At 45.4% G+C, this 19,360-nt stretch overlaps 1 protein-coding gene across 17 annotated transcripts in view; it reads right to left on the bottom strand.

Moving 5' to 3' along the window:
* The window catches only part of PTPRF (protein tyrosine phosphatase receptor type F), a 376,909-nt gene extending 367,224 nt beyond the window's left edge, over positions 1–9,685 (bottom strand). For 16 of the 17 annotated variants that reach the window (XM_015636139.3, XM_015636143.3, XM_015636140.3 and 13 more), the window contains exon 1: positions 9,348–9,485. The gene's annotated coding sequence lies outside the window, so the exon portion shown is untranslated. Of the gene's footprint in view, positions 1–9,347; positions 9,486–9,590 lie in introns of those variants that run through there. The other variant, XM_019007641.2, reaches the window with a different exon arrangement.
* Positions 9,686–19,360: the final 9,675 nt, after the last annotated feature.

Below are 19,360 nucleotides of genomic sequence, written 5' to 3'. Positions count from 1 at the left end.
AATCTCTCCCCTCCCCAGGCCCCTCAAATTCATGCCCACCTTAACAGCAAGGCCCTATGACATGATGGCAGATTCAGCACGAGAAGCAACCACCCCTTGAAAGAGGGAATTTTTCCAGCTGTATGATTAAGTACGTAGGAAAACAAGACGAGGAGCCTCGAGCACTGCTGTTGTTAGTGTGATTTCAGCAGGATTAGGCAGAGCACGATGGAGGAAAAGCCTCAGACAATGAGTCCTTTCATACACCAGAAACAAAAACTACCGTTAATCACACCCGCGATTCAGTTTCTTCCACTAATTCCTAATCAGACATCAACAAATAAAGCAAAACACTTATTCTTTTTTGAATTCTATGAAATAAAAACAAATGAAAGGAAGTGATCAGCCCGTGCTGTAAAACTGTCGTTGCCTCTCCACCTCCTGATGGACAGGGAGCTGAGACAGGCATGAATAGTTGGGAAAGGAGCTTTCCCATAAAGCCCGTCCATAGAGAAGTCCAGAGTAGAAGAGTGCTGCATTAACAAAGAGGAGAAACTTCAAAAACCAAGAGACAAATTCAGTCAAAACTCTCCTCTGTACAAAAAGAGACCCTGCACCACAGTCATTAGAAAAAAACATCTGGTACACCACTTTGATTTTCTACATTACTCACTGGACAGAAACAAAGCATCTTTTTTTTCCAAAAGCAGTAAATAATTGCAAATCCACTTCTATACATAACCTATCATTTATCACCTCATCAGCAACTGCTTGAGGCTGACAGAATTAAACACTCAAATCAGGCGTTTCTGTTAGAAGTAATAATTACATTGTTACTACAATATACAGTAAAAATATAAACAAATCTGTCTGGCAATATTTTTATGCACTCTCACTGAAGTATCACTAGACTCTAAACAGGCAAAATTATAACTGTCACCAAAAAAAAAAAAAAAAAGAGAGAAAAACACACCAGACCACCAACCACCAAAAAAATCCACTTCCAATGAAGTATAGCTAATTTCAATTTAAAAATTTACCTACAGGCAAAAACACATAAATGATTAGCATTATAGTGTTTATTTTAATTACACTGTGTAACAAAAATCCAAGAGCCTGATAACTCCCTTTAGATACTAAGAAAGCCAGTATTCCAGAGCTTATATTCCACTTATAACCTACACAGTAATGTCAGGCCATCCTACCACTCAAATGCCAAAGCCAGCATTTCTTGTTGCATCTAAAACCAACACGCAAGTCTCAGCACAAAGAAAAAATGGGGGAAAACAAAAAAAAAAGGCAAAAAGGAGGTCGGAAGGATCCTTCACCTGCTCCTTCTAGACAACACTTAAGAGCATCAAAAATTCACTGGTCTTCAAAGCTCAACTCTTCAAAGTTTAATAGGGGAAAAAAATACATCTCTTTAATTCAAGCTTACATTTACAAATGCTTTCCAGCAATGTAACTGCTGTGTAATGTATTCTTAAACACTGTACAACTCATGGTGCCTACCCTGAACACTCAATGATCTAAACAAACAAAACACAATTCACAATTTCTAGCGTGCTAAAGATGTTTTTTGTCACTGCAGTCAAGTTGCTGATCCCAGCAACTCTGTGCAAGTCATTTTAAAACAAATGTCTGCCCATCTACCTTGATGGTTCTGGCCAATGAAGAAGCCTTTGATCACTCTTCAGCAAAACACTCTGTGTCCTAAAGGATGCCCAGCTTTCTGACAGCAGGCTGGGGGATCACTAGAAGAGCATGACAGCTGGCTGCCATGCAACGCTTCACAACTCTTCCTTTTTGTAATTAATTATGCTCCTTATTTCTTCCACAGACATGAGACTGGCATGGAGGTAAGTTGTAGCAACACTTTATTATTATCTTGTTTACAAAGCAGCTGCTTCAGGTAAGAGCCCTGGTAGGAGCCAAGCACAGTTCCCAGCAGTACCAGCCTGCTCCCAGAGAGCTGCTGGGGTTTTATCGTGGAGGTGCACACGCTGCACCTTCTGTGGACTTCTCCTGGGCACAGCTCAGAGGTGCCCCTGGCCACCACAGCCTTGGCCAAACCCCCAGCCAGCCAGGGAACCCAGCAGCAAAGGCTGCAAAGCAAAGCAAGATGTTCACTGCCAGGAGGAGCCAACGCCTCTGTGCTAAGGACAGCCCCAGTTTGGGGCAAGGAGAGTCCACACTCACTTCATCCAAAATCCAGCTGCGAGTAAGAGACACACTCTGCACCCACCCAAAACCAGCTGCTGAAATCACAGCCATGCTACAAGGCTCCTGCAAGCTCTCCCCGTCTTGGCCTGGCTGAGGGAAGTAGGATCCAGCACTTACTGATCTGTGTTAAAATGAGCCCTCTGCAATGGGACAGACCCCAGGAAATTAGGCTAACTGACAGCCTACTCTAAAATGGTTTTTTGGAGTTTTTTTCCCCAAGCCAAAAGGCCTCAAATGAGTACATTACCTTAACCAAAAGCATAAAGTTTAGTTTTACAGGATCCAAAGACATAGCAGAATCCAGAAAAAAACACAAACCAACAAGAGGTGTTAGCCAGACAGACTTACATCTCACAAGTATACTAAAGGAGAAACAACTTTCCTGCAAAAGTTTATAATCCTACCTCTGTGTCAAGAGGCAGAATTGAAGCCGTAACACCATAAAATCTGCTGAAATACTTGTGTCCCCAAGCGTAATTCTTTAAATCTGTATTTTATTAATGAGAAGCTACTCACGAACAAGGCTACAGCAAGGAGACATTCAGTATCTAAAATTCTTGTTCAAAAATACATGCTTCATCCTGAGATTAACTACAAGTTTACAAGTACTTTTTTTTACCACATAACACAGGCGTTAGCATACACAGACTGTAAAGGAATTTTGGTGGTGCCAAAGTAGTCTCAACAAAACCACTGAGAATATATATTACAGAATTATTTCTACGCCTTCTAGTTCATAGGTTTAAGAGGCCAATTTTCTTTGTTTATGGTAATTATGTTTCATATTTCACTGAACTTTGACATGATAAATGTATTATTGGATTTTGTGTGCATCTTCTAGACAATTTGTGTAATCTTGCAAATTCTGTAGTACAAGTAGTTAAAATACAATGGACAGTACATTCATAAATTACAGATTTTTCCTTAAGGTAAAAGAATTACTATTGATTCTGCAACAACTAAACCTTTGATCAAATTTGGTGAAACAAATGTTACTTAATATTATATAAACAAACATAACTCCTTTGCATTTGAAGAAAACGGTAGTTTGTAAAAAGGAAACAACTCCATCTAAAAACAAGGTCACTTTTTTCTCATTTGCCTCATCTCACATTTTTTGAAGTATGTAACACCTAAACAGTCTTAACTCACTGTGTCCAAAAGGCTCCCTTGCCATTTCTATGGTTATTCTTCAAGACAAAAGATCAGAAGCACAGTATTTGCCAAGTAAAATACTTACCTTTTTTAAATATCCAGCCTAAAATCCAAATACTAGACTAGCCTTTTTCATACTTCTCAGATCTAATTTATCTTCCCGATTAACTATTCTATCAAAATACATCTAGGGAGAAGAAAATTTAATACATTGATATAACAATTACCGAAACTCCTCCAGAAAAACAGACGCTGATCATCCCACTTCTTTACCTACTCAGAAAACTCTCTAGAAAAATGATGATTTTTCCAAAACACTGTAAGGTCTAATTTTGTGAGGAAATCTAACAGAAGAATCAAGTACCATCCCATGAATAACTTCCTGCTCCTGCAGAGAGAAAAGATATTACAAAGCTCAAGTGCCTGGCTGCCTTCAGCAGCAAGGATGACACATGAGAGAAGAATCCATACACAGGAGGGACAGAAAAGCAACCCTGCTCTGTGGATCTCATAAAATAGAACAGATGTTATTCTTTGTATACACACATGCAATCCACTGTTAAACACAGCACTTGCAGGAGGAGGAGAAAAAAAAAATGGAAGAGAGGCCTATGAAGCTAACAGATAATTCCTCTCCATGGTCAAGCACTTGTATGCTTTGTTTGGTTTCGAGTGATGACCGGATTTCCAGCACTGCTTTTGAAAGAACAATGCCACATGCCTGGCCTTCATGCTTTTTCTCCATTCAATTTCATGTGACAACTCCAAACTATAAACTCCTCGTGCCAACCTAAATAATTCCTCTTTCTCAGTAACACTGGAAGAAAGTACTTACCCACTTGCCAGCTGCAGCTGAGATTTTGTGCCAAGAAATAAACATCTTTTGGACAGGTTGTAAACTGGAAGCTTCTACGCCTGCTAAAGGACATAAGAATGGGAGCATCCTATTCCTTCCCAGATTAATGGTATTGCTCTATTTTAGCTACACAGTGGATTGCACTTGATTAAAACACCCAAACAGCTTCCTCTGAGTACAGTGCCCAGATATTAGGAGATACTTCTGTCAATTTTGATCTCAACCAGGCTTTTTATAAGCATTGCTTCCATCCTCTGCTCCAAAAACTCTAACTTATCTCTGTATTTCCGATCTTTAGAATAAAGTTCTCAGATAATAGAGTCTTTGAAGAAGCAAGACCTGTTTCACCCTTTTTTTCTGCTAAGGCACAGGTGTATAAACACTGTGCGCACACTGACATTAAATAGCAAGTGCTCCAGCTTCCCCTACTTGGCCTCCTTTCACAGTCCCAGGAGACTTCAACCTTTCTACAGACAGCAAACACTTGCAGGCACTGGTCACTAAGCTCTCATGATCACCATAAGGCGAAGACCAAGGCATCTTTCCCACCGCCCAGAAAGATGATGATTAAGAGAGAGCAGAAGGGACAGGCTTTGTGGCAGAATGGCTAAATTAGAAATTAAAAGAGGTTGAGAACAGCTTAAAGTCTTCTATCTAGGGCCAAGTCCATACTGGATTTCTCTTCCTCCTAGTGTTGAGTGGCTCCTGGGTTCCTTAGCTTTGCAGGCTGGGATTCCCCACAGGTTTCATCAGGCGCCCCAGCATCCAAAGGTAATACACACACATACATGTGTGACACACAGTGTAGCAGCACATACCTACACTCCACTTTTCCTTCTCCTCCCAGCTCACACAGGCTTCCCAAGGGCAAGATGTTACTGCCTGTTACCATGTTTTGTTTTTTTAGGGGGGCTCTCCAAAGCTCTGTGAAGCTTCTCATAATGACAGTGTCAAAGGCATGAATAAAACCTGTGTTATTGCAGTGAAAAGTGGCCTTTTCCTCTTTAACGGACAATCGTGAACCCCTTTCCCATGCTGACCATTATAACATTTTCATTTTGGCAGTGAAGTGAATTTTATGTTTACAAAAATGTTGCCAAAATGCCAGTTAAAAAAATTCAACTAATATGAATATGTAAAGATGAACATGTATACTGCTAAAAAGCCAAGCACTCTCTCCCATAGAAAACAAAAATTGAACCAACATTAGTAAACACACATGAACAAATGATGATGAGGTACATTAAGAGAAATATACATCTCAAAATAAGCATCAGTACCATGAACTTCATTTTAATGTAAGAGTAGTTACATCTATCACCTTCACAAATAGAGCTAAGCCATGCTTGTTCCCCTTCCTCGTTAAAGCTCTACAACTGGTACCTCCTGTATGCCCACATGCACCATTTCATTAAGCTCACTTGACATTAGATGAAAAAAGAGTACAAGAAAATTGCATATTCCCTGCCTAAAGTAAACTTGTCATTTAAGCCTTGTGTATAGATAGAATTTGATATAGCACTGGCGCAGTGAGTCATTCGTCAGTTTTAGAGTTTGTACGACAGTATTCTTACATATGTTTTGCAATACTTTCCAGTTCGCTAGCACCCCATGTAATTACAAGTTTTTACTGGAAAGGAAGCATATATTTTGGGTTTGAACACTGCACTAAGATCTGTAGAAACAACGCTTACTTTTATGGTCAGATTTTGAGCAGAAGTAAATCCACAGAAGGAACCCTCACATACTCTATGAAAGATTAAAGTTGAATCATTACTTTTAAAGGAGAGCGAGCAATGATGGAGAGCATCACAAATATTTCTCAGTTAATTACTCCAAACATAAACATAAGCAAGTCTCCTGTCAGTTTCCTTCAAAAGCTGTTTCTTAGCTATGTAAGTTAAAATTGCATTCATTCAGAACACTATATAAAACAGCCAGTAGCTACTACAAGTGCTTTACTTGAAATAGATGATTTCACATCCTTCTGCACTGGGGCAAGATATCACATTAAAAATTTTCCCTACTGTCTTTCCTCCACCTTTTAAGTTGCGAAACAGACATGAGTAATTTACCTCTCAACTGTGGTTTCTAAGGAGCACTAAAAAACACTGAAACAGAAAGATTTGTCCTGATTGATACTACTAACAAGATCAGCTCAGACTCAGGCTATCATGGGGTGGCATCCAGCTCACTCGAACACTTCTCAGGAAAGCTTGCAATTCTTCAACAGGCACAAGTCCCAGTTTTAACTTGCACACAGCCACAGGTTTACTGTTTAGGAAAACTTCTTCAGTCTCTTAAAGCTGGTTATTATTAGTATTCCTTCCCACTATCTAAACTCACATCAAATGGATCCACTGAATTGTACATCTCCTGCTATCTGATAAAAAGCTGGAGAGAAAAAGCACCCTTTGCCCAATTAGAGTCACCTGGTTAAGATTCAAGAATGGGCAGCAACAACTCAGTGGTTTTTTCCTCCCAACTGCATATACTATGACCTACAAGAAACATTTTCTGCTTAAAAGTAATGCTTAAATGGAGATCTATGGCCGAACATTATCACAAGGATTGCACTTACTTGACAGTCTGCTATTAGCCAACTCCATTATCGCTATTTGCAGTTTTTAAATGTACAGATTCAGAAGTAACTGTACAAAGCCTCCATTACAAGTGGATTTATGGAAAGCCACAGCAATAATCATCTTCATTAGGCATATCTGCCCACAGCCCTGCATTATGTGGACACAAAGAGGAAAACATTTCTTCTCCGTTACCCACAAGCTTAGATCTTCTTCTTTATAATCACAAGCTTTGACTGTCTTCTCTGCTTTTGCCAATGGCAATTATCTCACGTTCCCAAAAGCAGGACTTAGTTTAAAAAAACAAAATTAAAAATACCTCCATACCTCCCAACCCACAACCAATATACAGTGTAGGACGGCTTCTACTTTGATTTTCCAGGAATTGACACTTTCATGGGCAACATGAATGAGAAGAAAATGTTGTCTGTGACTTCTACTATTTTGCTAATGGCCCCAACCAGTATGCAGACAGGACACATTCATGGACACACAAATGCAAAGAAAAGGGCTGATGGCAATGTTTGTAACTAAACTGAATATAAAAATCTCTTAATCTGAAGTTATGCGTTAACTTTTTGGCCATAAGCTGTTTTAACCCTTTCACATATGTGGTCATGTTGCATCTTATTTCAAAACCTAGACATAGGCTAAGAAACTTGCACATTATGATAGTTGGTTAAAGGCAGAAGCTGAGAACTTAAATAATTCAACACTGTCACCCACCACACACTCAGATCACAAACTGGCTGCTTTGCCACCAGATTTTACTCTTTGCTTTCGAAGTTCAGATTGCTGATCATGCGCTTCACAGTACGGATATCTATTACTCCTACGTCCTCAGTATCACAGCAAACCACCACAGAAGAAATAATAAAATCAGGATTAAAGTACACTTGTTCCTTCCATAAAACCAACCTCGTGAGCCATGCATTTCCTGCATTATCATAATGAATGCAATGGACTTCATTTAAAAATCTGTTTTCAAAGCCTAACTGGCAGTCTTGGAACAATCACCCAGCAACCAGACACAGAGGTAAGTCATTTGCAACACAGGACCTTAGTAATCTTAAATTAAATTTGTCATTTCCCTAGCATTTACCTTGAAAAATGAACAAAGGTGGTTACAGAAGCAGCGTAAGGAAACTCTATTTGCTCATTGTCCCTGCACAAGTTAGCTGCCTTCAGAGATCTCTAAACCAACAAATATTCAACTGAAGCTTTGATTATCCAGTTATCGTCGGCCCAAATCACTTTTTACAGCTCAGTCCTAAACTTGACAAGAGAATATTGCATTTGATACTGACAATACGGCTTTATTTGGTTACATGTGAAATAAACACGAAACTCCAAAACGCTTCAGAACAGCTGCCCCAGTCAGTCTCCTGGAAACAGACCACATCTTTCCCACACAAGAGGTTCGCGGGAACAGACCTTTAACAGCGCGGAAATACTTTCTTTCGTCGAATTTAATTTACGCCAGCTATTTGAACTGCTTGAAGTTGGGTCTGAACAGTTTGTGGGTGCAGAAGACACCGCGAAGGCAAACGCACCCGCCCACCGCCTTCGCCTCCCGCTCGCCCCGGGCTGCCTGCGCCCACCCCGCGCCGCTCCACGCGAGCCCGCCCGCCCCCCCGGCTGTCCCGCGGGGGAGCGCTGCCCGCCCCGCCGGCACACCCGATAAGGCAGGCGGCACAACAGGTTGCGGAGGCGGCTCGGGGCAGGAGCCGGCCCCGCGGAGGCTGCAGCCGCGCTCCCCACGGAGGGCGGACGAGCGAGACCGGGATGAACCCCCCCATCCCCAGCCCGGTCTGGGGAGCCGGCACCCCGGGAACAGCGGCGGAGCTCCTGCCCGCTCCCGCCGGGGGCCCTTTGTTCTCACCACCCAAGACGCCGCCGCCCGGCAGCCCCGCGCTCTCCCAGGCGGCGGCTCGCCCCACCGGGGGGGAAAGGCGCGGTCTGCCGCCCCCCGCTGCAGCGCCCTCCCTCGCTCCCGCCGCAGAAACGGCCGGCGCCAGTCGCGGGAAACGCTTCGGGCCGCTACCGATCGCCCCGCGCCTCGCACACGGCACAGGCACCCCCGCCCGGGACGCCCCACGGCGCTCAGCGCTGCGCCCCGCGGGGCGCGACCCCTCTCCCCCGAGCCCACAGCCAGAAGTGCGCCCCCCGGGGCTGCCCCGAGCGCCGCAACCCGCCCGGGAAGGTCACGCCGCGGCGGCAATCCCCGCGCCCCCGGCACCGCGGCGCCGGCAGGTGCCTGGCTGCCCCCCGCCGACCCAGGGAGGCTCCGCCGGGCGCAGCCGGTGGCCGCCGGAAAACCGCGTGGCGGCCCCAGCGGATGGTAGAGGGGCTCCGGTACCGCACGACGGCCCCCACGGGGCATCCGGGGCGGCGGCGGGGCCGAAGCGGGCGGCGGGGCCGTCGCTCGGGGGCCGCGATCCGCGGGGCTCAACAGGCGGCGGAGTTTGGCGGCTCCGAGGGAGACGATTCCGCCGTGTCGGTAGCCGGACGCGGGGCTGAGGAGGGAGAGGCGACGCAGCCGAACCACTTACCGGGGCTCCGGGGCTCCGCCGTCCGCATGCTGCCTCCGGGCGCCGCGCGAGAACCCGCTCCGCTCCCCGCCGGCAGCTCCGCTCCGCTCGCTCCTTCAGCCGCCGCCGCGCGGGACCGCGCTCCGCGCGCGCCGCCGCCAGCCCGCCCACGCCGGGGCCGCGCGCCGCTCCCGCCCCGCCGCCAGCCCAGCCCAGCCCAGCCCTGCCCGCCCCGCCGCCGCCACCTGCCGCCCGCGGGCTCACCTGGGCTGCGCTGCGCTGGGCCCCCGCTGCCGTGCTGGGCCCCGCGGCAAGGCGAGGCGCTGCTGCCGGCCGAGTCCTGCTCCGCTCTACCGCGGCCTGTGCCGCGCTGCCGCCCGCCTCGCCTGCCGAGTCGGCCCGGAGCCGGCGGGCAGGGCCCGCCCCGGCCAGGTGTGGGCGGGGGAGGGCGGGGGGCGGCCCGGTAGGGAGGGCGAGGGCGCGGCCGCGGCCCGGGGCGGGCGCTCTGGAGGCGCCGCCGGAAGGAGCCGGGCTGGCAGCTGGGGCGCCCCGCCGCTGTGCTCAGCCGGCGGCCGGGAGAAGGGGCTACAGCCCAACCGAGACTCGGAACGGGCCCCTACTGCCCGCGCCCGGTACCTCCGCTCTTAAGCCCGGGTCGCAGAGCGGGTCAGACCCGAGATGGCGGGGGTGGTCCCCGTAGGTGCGAGGAGCGGCGGACGGGTTGCAGAATGGAGCCGTCCCCGCGGGTCTCCTCGGCGGCCCCGGCTGAGCGCCGCGCTGGGACCTGTTGCGGGCTGTGATGGTCTGGCCGTGGCACGGCTGCCCGCGGTGTTTCAGCCCATGCGCTCGCCCAGCGCTCTTCTGCTCGTTTACTCCGTCCAGCTCCTCCTGCTTCCCCGTCCAGAGCCCTGAACTGAGAAATGAAACTGAGATGTATTTTTTGCGGGCTTTTGAGACGGTGGAAGGGTTAAGTCAGGCAGGCCCTTGCACCGGGTGTGTTGGTGCTCTTTGGCTCCTTGCCCAACCCTTCCTTAAGAGCCGGGGTTGCGTCAGCACGGGCAACACCGCGGTGTTGGGCAGTTTCGCCCTGCTGCCGTTCTCTGCGCACCGTGCTGGGGTCACTGAGACATTTCCCACGGCATTTTGATTTTTTTTTCCCCCTCTGTAGTCTCCAGGATTTCTCCTCGTGTGTGGTAATAGTATTCCTTTGTGGATCTTTGGCCGTTATCATCCCATCTCCTCCAGCCAGGGTGCTGGTAGGAGCCAAATAGTTTGCAGAGGTTCTTCCTCTGTCCTGGCATCGTTGCCTCAAGCACTCTTAGGAGCACTGGACTTCACACTATTGAATGTGATGCCTGGCCCCTCATGCGTCACTTGCCTTGGCTCTAAACCGAGTACCTAAAGCCAGTTTTGCACCCCTGCCACACCACAGGAAGCTCTGGCACCTAAAGCCTTTGGTTCTGGGGATATTTTCCTTCCTACACAGTATCCAAATATTGCTGCAAAACAGCCCTTCTGTGCATTACACAGTGAGGCCACGGAGCTTAGAGTAAGTGGTGCTGGCTGAATGCCACATAGCACTGCCAAAGTGCCCATGGGCTCCACTCTCTCTGTTAAAATTTGGATCTGCTTCAGGATGCTCTGGAGCGCAAGACCATGGGGAAGGGAAGGCGGGAGATCCCTACTCCAGAGAAGGGATTCACAAAGCTGCCAGAGCCCCAGCTTACATAGCAGCCATGTTGGCAAGTTTAAGTGGGGTCATGTATACTCAATCCTCATTCATTTTATGTATGAGCAACAGGTTGTTGAAGTTTGCTTGAAAAATTGAAGATATGTGACTTGTTCCTTTACTAATCTTGTCAGATGTTTAAGAGTTTTTGAGTAGTGACACTGAAATGTCTGGCCAATCTACTAGATAAATTTTTAAGATCTTTTTAGACACCTAAAGATGCAGTTTTCTAAACACCTTCACCAATGTGAATTCATGTGACTGACACAGAGCTGTCTCATAAACTTTTGATGCCCTTAAGCTTCCAGCCAAGACTTGCAGGTTAATGATTGTCCCATGGGCGTAAGCCATTAATCATCTGAATCATGTAACAAAGAGTTTTCTTATACACTACCACCCTAAACTCTTTGTTATTCCCCCATGCACTCTATGCCTGCACGATGTAAAAACCTGGAAAGCTATGGATAGTGTAAGCCCACTAGACACTGGTGATTTGCTTCCACTTGATATGGGGCAGCCAGTTTGTCACCCCTTTACCTCTCTGAAGACTTCACAGTTGCAGGGCACCGTTCCTCAAAGCAAAGGCATCTTCTTCAGGGACTTGTATAATACAGGACACAGTGGCATGTTGTCACCAAAGCTGTGTTCTGGAAGGAGCTGTATGGGGGTCCTAAAGCCCTGAGGATGACCCACCAGTTCACACATAGCACCCAAGTGTTTCCTCTCAGTAGCTCTCATGGCTCCCGCCTGCTCAGCTGTTTCAGTGGTAAACTTTTTGGAAAGCAAAGTCTTAGTGTGTATTTGCAGTATTCCATTTGGAGGTCACTGCTCTTGGTCATCCTTCCCTTTGATCCAGCTCTTCTGAGTAAGTGCCACACCCATACCCTTGTCCTGTGTGCCACTTGATAGCCAGCTAGTCTGTAGATACAGTGGAGTTTGCCTTTAACATAATAAACTGGTATAAAATCAAAAGACCAGGATGCTGATTTTTTTAGGACTTGTCAGAACAACTTCCCTACTTGTTTCAGATGTTGCAAAACTTGCTAAATGTTTTGGATTGAATCTGTAAGCTGCAGAGCTTGTCAAAAGCTTGTCCTCTCTCCAACTGTTGGGGTTTTTTTAAGGGAGTATTCTTGCTGCTGACTGTTCCTCACCTGATTTTATAGTAATTGTCAATTGTATTGTCAGGTCTACTGGTCTGATTCACAAGTGCCTGGTGCAATGCTCAACTTGGTGCTCATGTAAGATAATACATCTCCATCTGTAGATCTGCTTGACAGCACAGCTTGAGGACCATATGGCCATGACTCTGACTGCCCACCATTTTTTCAATATTACCCCCAAAACTCTTTCATTTCCTTTGTAAGACAGGATTATTAGAATACTGTTTTGCTCCAAATAATAATAATAATAAAAAACAATCTGTGTTGCCCATTTCTGTTATTCTCCAGTTGAAGGAACTGAAGCCTTAGAGAGACAGCCCTGATGTTTCTTCATCCATAGCACTTAATTGTCTGGATTGAGAAATCTTTAAGAGGAGATTAACAACTTCCCCTTGATTTTGCCTAATTATACCTTTTACTTTTGAAGAAATGAAAGTCAGTGTTGTAATAATAGTACAATCACAGTGCTGAAGTGGTATTTGCTTCTGTTTCCTGGCCAAGGCTCATAAGCTCCTCATGTACCTTTCTGGAAAGTATGTTCAAGTGTCTTTCCCTTTCTGCATTGTTTGTCTCAGCTCACTGACCACTTCTGGTCAGGATATGTGTTCTCTCTTGCTGGAGCACTGCATGGAGCTTAGCACAGTGGAGCTCCCCACCTGCCTGATGCCTTAGAGGTCCTACAAAGCACATAAGCATAAGTAACAATCCTCATAGTTTGTTTTCTTCCTGCTCCTCACACCAAATCAGAAAGCTAAGATTATTGTGGAAAAGAACAAGCAAACGAAAGTCAAACACCACTAAAAAATTTGGTCCTGGTGTGTAGATATATTTTGGGCATTACTGAATGAGAAAAGTTTTTTGCTCCTGACTGAATAAAATGTGCTAGAAGAAGACCCTGGGGATGCTGGTCACCAAGACAAAAATTGAAATGACCTCCTGCTAAGGGCTGAATTCCAGAGTACAAATGGCAGTTGGCTGATGGAAGACTCTTCTAAAATGTAACCACTTACTCAGAAAAGCAGTATTGTAGATGAGTATTTGCAGTATGGTCTGTATGTGTTCACACCCCAGGAATATCAGCTTGGTGTTCTTTTCTAACCCTAAACGAATGGCAATGGAAAGACTAAAATACATTGTGTACATGTAAGTTAAAGCAAACAACACAAAAATACAGGGACTTCGCTGCTGGAATGGTCTCTCCTCCCTTCTGTATTTACTGCCAAAGTTTGCTTCTCCTCCATTTTTTTCCATTCTTGTCAGTTCCCTGAGAAGCTGTGTTTTTCTGGCTTTCATTGTAAAGACATCTGTGCTCAGCGAGTCCAAGAGTTGATCTGGTGGTCTTCAGCTCCAATCCTTCATAGTTTGGCAGACCACAGGCTTCCAGGCTACAGAATACAGCCTGCCAGAGTAGATGGAGAGGAGCACTGATCACACTGGTATTTGAACACTTCCTAAGCTAATGTATTTATCTTCACAGGATTTCTGTGACATAGGAAATTACTACTGTCCTCCTTTTAGAGGTGAAAAACAGATGCCAGCAGAAGCTAATTGACTTAGCTAATGTTGCACAGGAGCTAGTGGCACAGCAGAGAAATGAGATCAGCTGCCAGCCCCGTTGCCACGTGCCAGAGGACAGGTTGACTCAGTTTTGAAAGCCCTGTCAGTGCCCACAGGCTTTTACAGCCCTGTGCAAAGGCAAAGCACGAGCTTTCAGAGCACAGCAGCCCACAGCAGAAAACTGAAAGCACAAGCTTTCAGATCAAGGCAACCTAGGAAGGAAGAGACAGATTTGTACTGAGATCCCAGGCAGGTGGCTGCAGAAAGACCAGCCTGGCCCAGGTTTGCAGAGTGACTGGGCTTTTAGACTTGGTTTTTGTTTTTCCCTAGCTACTGTTGAGCAGTGATTCCTGGTATTGGATCAAAGCTCTCTGTCTGATTTCAGCCTTGCCAGATAATCTGTCTGGGGGCTGAGAACGCCCTTCCTCACTTTCACACCAGTGAAAGCAGGAGCTTCTGGAAATGTAATTTCAACCCAATCCTTTTTTTTTCTTCTTTTTTTTTCCTCCTATTAATTTTTAGTCCTGCCTACTTTTATATTCAGTTTTCAGACCATGTTGAAAGCATTTTAAAAGAAGCCATGAAGCAGTTAAGAAAATACTGGAGACTGTGTTCAGAGACCTTAAAAAAACAATTCTCTTTTGGAAGTTCATGTTGGGTTGTAAGTATGAGACAAATAATGGCACTAATATAGCTCACGTGTACAGGAGTGGGTTTTGATTAAAGCATTGAGACAGGGAGTGGCATTGTCTTATCCTTGCAGCAGACTTATAGACCTTACTAGCAAGGTTAAACTTTTGTGCTGACTAAACTTTTTCACACTCTCTTTCTGCCGTAAAAATCCACCTCAAATTTTCATCTCACAGCCAAGTTGCAGCTGAAGTCATGCCGAATGTTCACATTAAAGCAAGTATCCCAAAATACTGTTCCCCAGTGCCAGAAATTATTCTGCCCAAATGGCTTCTGCTTCCTCAGAGAACTCCACCTCTTATCAATTTCTAGTTTTTTATAGGAGCGCACAGCTGGTGCTTTTCTTTGACCATACCATCGACTTCAGGTCTGACTGCAGGGTGGATTCTGCTCTTGGTTCTGCATTCAGCAGCATCCACTGACAGCAGTCACCTAAGACAAAAAAGGTAATTCAGAGAGCAGATACAGCAGAAGTAACTGGGAGAAGGATCACCCTGAAGACAACTCTGCTGCAACAAATGACAAGCAAACAGGACAAAGATATTGGATTGATATTTATATTCCAAAAGGAGCTGACACAATTGCTGTCTACTGAATTTTCTTTTTAACTTGAAAGATCAGACCTGAAATTTTCCTGGTGCACTAAATGAGGAATTCCATATTCTTACCTCAATGTTTGAGAAACGTAGTCCTGAAAAAATGATAAGAATAAAGTATTGTCCCCACATCAGGTATTCTCAGCCTTTTGTGTGTGAATGGCAAGAGGGTGTCATGAACCCTTTGACGCAAGATGGTTACCATAGCTCTGCTCCACAGCTGAGGTCTGTGAAGAAGGCAAGGAGAAGCATTTGGGTGCTCCAGTCGGTGAAGTAAAGGCACAGAGGAGGGGTTTGGGTCCTGCCCAGCTGTGTATGTGCAAGCTGGGATCTCCTAGCTGAAATATTACAGGCGCCAGATCTGGCTTGGAGTGCGACAGGCAGCCGTGAACTTGGCAGAGTAGAATTTCACAGCTGACTTGTACTTCCTCCTCTCGCAGCCAGCAGTGAGTTCTCTCAGTGCCGAGCTCCACATGCAAGCTCTGGGCAGTGACCGGCCTGCAGCAGCCGGTCAGTGTGAACAGCATGAGAATGTCACGGAGCCAGGGAAGGTGACAGCGCTGCAAGGTGTGACTGTGCTGTGACAAACACCAGCACTGGTAGGTACAAGGATCAGTCCTCCGCTGGTTTGTGGGACTAATCCTCACAGTGCTCACAGGGCAGGATTCACACCCAGGAAGAGGTCAGAATGAGGGCTATATGATGCTTAATCTCATAAGCTTGAGCAGGACTTAAATGCTTCCCAGAATTTTTCTCCCTGTTGCAGAACAGTCATGAATTATAGAAGTAAACTGAAATGATCCCCTAATGATTTTTTCTTCAATTATTTCCTTCTGCTACCCCAAAGAAAAAAAAAAAACTAACTGCAGGGACCAGCTGTCTTGACAGGTCATTTAACACTGTTTTTGTAAAAATAGATTTGTATTTTATAGCTTAATATTTTAGAGGCTGGTGACTGGTTAAACTTCTTTCAGCACCAGCACCTCTTGCTTTGGGCTTCAGCCTTCAAATAAGTCACCGGTTGTCATGATTTACTGTGTATACTATGGGACAAGTGCAAGATTTTGACAAGAAAAGATATTTGGGTGTTATTTGAGGAGACATGGGGAAAGTCACTTAACTCAGTGTTTATATAGAATGGCTTTCTTGTTCAGAGGTCACCTCTGTTGGAATAACAGGTGCAGGCTTCAGACATCAGCTGCAAGGGCTGTTTTGCACATCAGGGTGGTTATAGCTTTTCCTATTAAATATAGGAATTTATTTAAATTAAATTAAAGTTGGTTGGAATTTCAGGGAATATATTTTGTCTGAATTTAACTAACCTTTCTATCATGGTTCTAGGAGAAAAGTGCAGCCTGTTAGCATACAATTACTTCAGTGGTGATAATACCAGTGTCATTTCTCAGCACTGTTCCCATTAATGATGTTCAGAGTAGCGGATGTGGAAAATGTGTCCCAACTTTGAAAATGTCTCTCTGCAAGTTTAAATAAGAGCAATAAACTGGGTGAGGAACAGGCTATAAACAGCATAGAGACTTTGTTAAAATTTAGGAATAAAGGATATGCAAAAATCCTTTGAAATGCTGTTCTGTGGAACTATGCTGTCAAAATGGGGAAGAGTTGGCTCCCATAGTGACTCTGCACAGTGACTCTGTGTTTGTGTTTGCTTTTAAAAGCTCCTTGAGATGGCATTTCTCCAAAACTGAGGGGTTTGTGTTCAACAAATGGGCTGCCTGGGCATTCCTGACCATCTCGTGCCTGAATCCTGAAAAAAAGCAGAAAGCTGCAAGGCTTCCTCCTCATACTGCCTCTAAACCGAACTTCACCTGACTGTTCCCATCTGCTGACATCATTCCAGCAGCTCTCTGGGCCTGTCTATGTTTTAATTCTCTTCCCAGCTCTGTTCCCTCCTGCACACACACACACAGATACACAAATACACACACACACATAGACACTCAGAGCCCCCAAAGCACTCCCTGCTGAGCACTTGCAGAGCTGAGTGACTGTCCTGGGGCCTGGCCATCTCCATACCTCCAAGCTCTCCTTGCTCAGACCGCCTCCACAACAAACTCCAAAACAGAGGTGCTGAGCTCACTCACACTTTTACTTCTCTACCCCACATTTTTCCTCTCTCCATGCCTTTTTAACAGTTTTACCATGTCACTTGCCTTATTTTTTAAAATAGGCTCTTGGCTGGGGCTCATGGCTGTAGTATCTGAGCACCTTTCAGTCATGCATGAACTGATGTGACTCATGTCAGGCTTGGGTGATTTGTTCTCTCTCCCCATTCTCTCCTGAGAAGGAGGGCTGCACACGCTGTGCTGGAGTCTTTGTTTGGTTTGGATAAAGTTTCAGTTTGTGAGATTTTTCTGTGAGTGAAAGGCAGGGGGTGTCACCCTCAGTCTTCATTCTTTCATCCCTTCAATGTATTCTGCTGGTATGTTGAAGATTTTCACAATTTTTACGTTATCTCTGCGCTACATTCCTCTGATACCAAGAATATTTGGCATTGTATTTAATGGCTAAAACCATCATGAAGTATTCTGTATTCTGTTTTTGTGCAAGCCAGTCTTTAACTATTAGAGGTCAATCAGAACATGCTGAGAACAAGGAGTCCACCCATGTCCTGTCAGTTTTTACACCCTTCCCTGCATTAACCACTGCTGGTCATAGCAGGACACGGGGCTACATGGACATCTGGGCTGGACTGGTCTGAACAGTTCTGCATGTGCTGTTTCCCAAAAATCTTTTTTTTTTTTATGCTTTTCAAGGTACACCCCCAAAATCCACAAACCCAGGAAAATTGTAGTCTTATATATTTTTTTCTACTTTTCATTCCATGGGCTATTAGCAGAAAGAAAACTTCTAGAAGGTGGGTTTAGTTACAGTAAGAACTCCACTTTGGAAAAGGTATTGAAAGAAAATAGTGTGGTCATCAGATTCATATTTGGTTTAGGTAATGGACTCAGTTTTTGCTCTTCCTATCCTCCAGCCATGTCTGAGTGAAAAAGAAAGTGAGCAAGTGAGTTCAGGAGGAGAGGTGTAATGAACCAGGTGATTTTTTAAAAGTAGGTAAAGAACCCTAAATTCTCAAACAATTCGTCTTGGTGATCATTAAATAAAACTGCCACTCAAAATCTCACATAAGATACAAAATGATCTGTAAAAATGGTTGTACAAATAAGTTCCCTTGGGCATTCCTGTGGCTCACTGTACCATCATATACTGTCTTAGGGATTGATTTAGAGCAATCGAAACTAATAAAAATGAAACTGCAAAGAAGAGGAGACAAGCCAGCTTCAACTACTGTAGTTGGGTGTAGATTTGCTTCAGGCAGCTGCGAAGAAGATGAGTCCATTCTCTTCCATGTCTTCTTCCCACCCACTGCTGCCATCCCCAGCATCAGGGACAAAGCAAAGCTACCACTGAGATGAGCCCTTCCCCATTTTCCTGATGAGGGGCATCTCTGTGCATGGCCAGGGACACTCAGTATTTTAAGAGCTGATCTTCACATACAGCTGAATCCAGAAAAAGCTGGTGCTGCCACCAAGAGAAGTATCCATGTCATTCTTACTTGATACCACATTTTCCATTACATTAACAGAAGTGACTGCAGTATTAATCAAATCAGGGGACAATTCTGGATTAAAACTAATCTGGGGGAAAAAAAAAAAAAGGAAAAAAAAGCAAGTTTTAGTGATGTGTTTTCCCTTGCAGCCTTGCTTATGCTGGCAGCAGCAGAAGTTGAAGGGCTGGGCTGAGGATTGTTGCAGGGGGAAGGCAGGGATGCTTTCCACAACAGGACTCCTTTATGCATTTGTTCTTAGACAACTGACATTTCCTTCTGCAGTGTAAATTATATATAAAATTATACCCTAATGTAAAGGGTATTGCTTTGCTCCTACTTTGATATTAAAAGGTTTCCCTAGGTTAAAGTATCCATCACTACTTCCTTCTGTAAGACCAAAGGCCCTGCGTGCTTTGGGTGCTGTGTTCTGTGCTGGGTCTGTAGAGCAGCTATAAATTCAGGAGGCTGCTTTGCATTACCATTGGAGCACAATGCAGCCCACACTGGGGTAAATCAGGGATGTACTCCATCTTTTTATGTGTTGCATTGGAGAGCCAAAAGGAGAGAGAACCTCCGTGCCAGAGAGTGAATCATCTCCACGCTCTGGTTTTGCCAGCTCTGAGCAGGGAGGAAGCCCCTCAGAGTAGCAACAATTGCAATCCCCCCAGCCTGACCCTGGAAACAAACACCCGCTTCTCCTCCTGTTTCCTATCTGAGTCTCTACCCCA

The sequence above is a fragment of the Parus major genome, chromosome 8, assembly GCF_001522545.3.
Source record: "Parus major isolate Abel chromosome 8, Parus_major1.1, whole genome shotgun sequence".
Taxonomy (NCBI): Eukaryota; Metazoa; Chordata; class Aves; order Passeriformes; family Paridae; genus Parus; species Parus major.
Note: the sequence above shows the minus strand (reverse complement) of the source record. Positions and strands in the feature narration are given on the sequence as shown.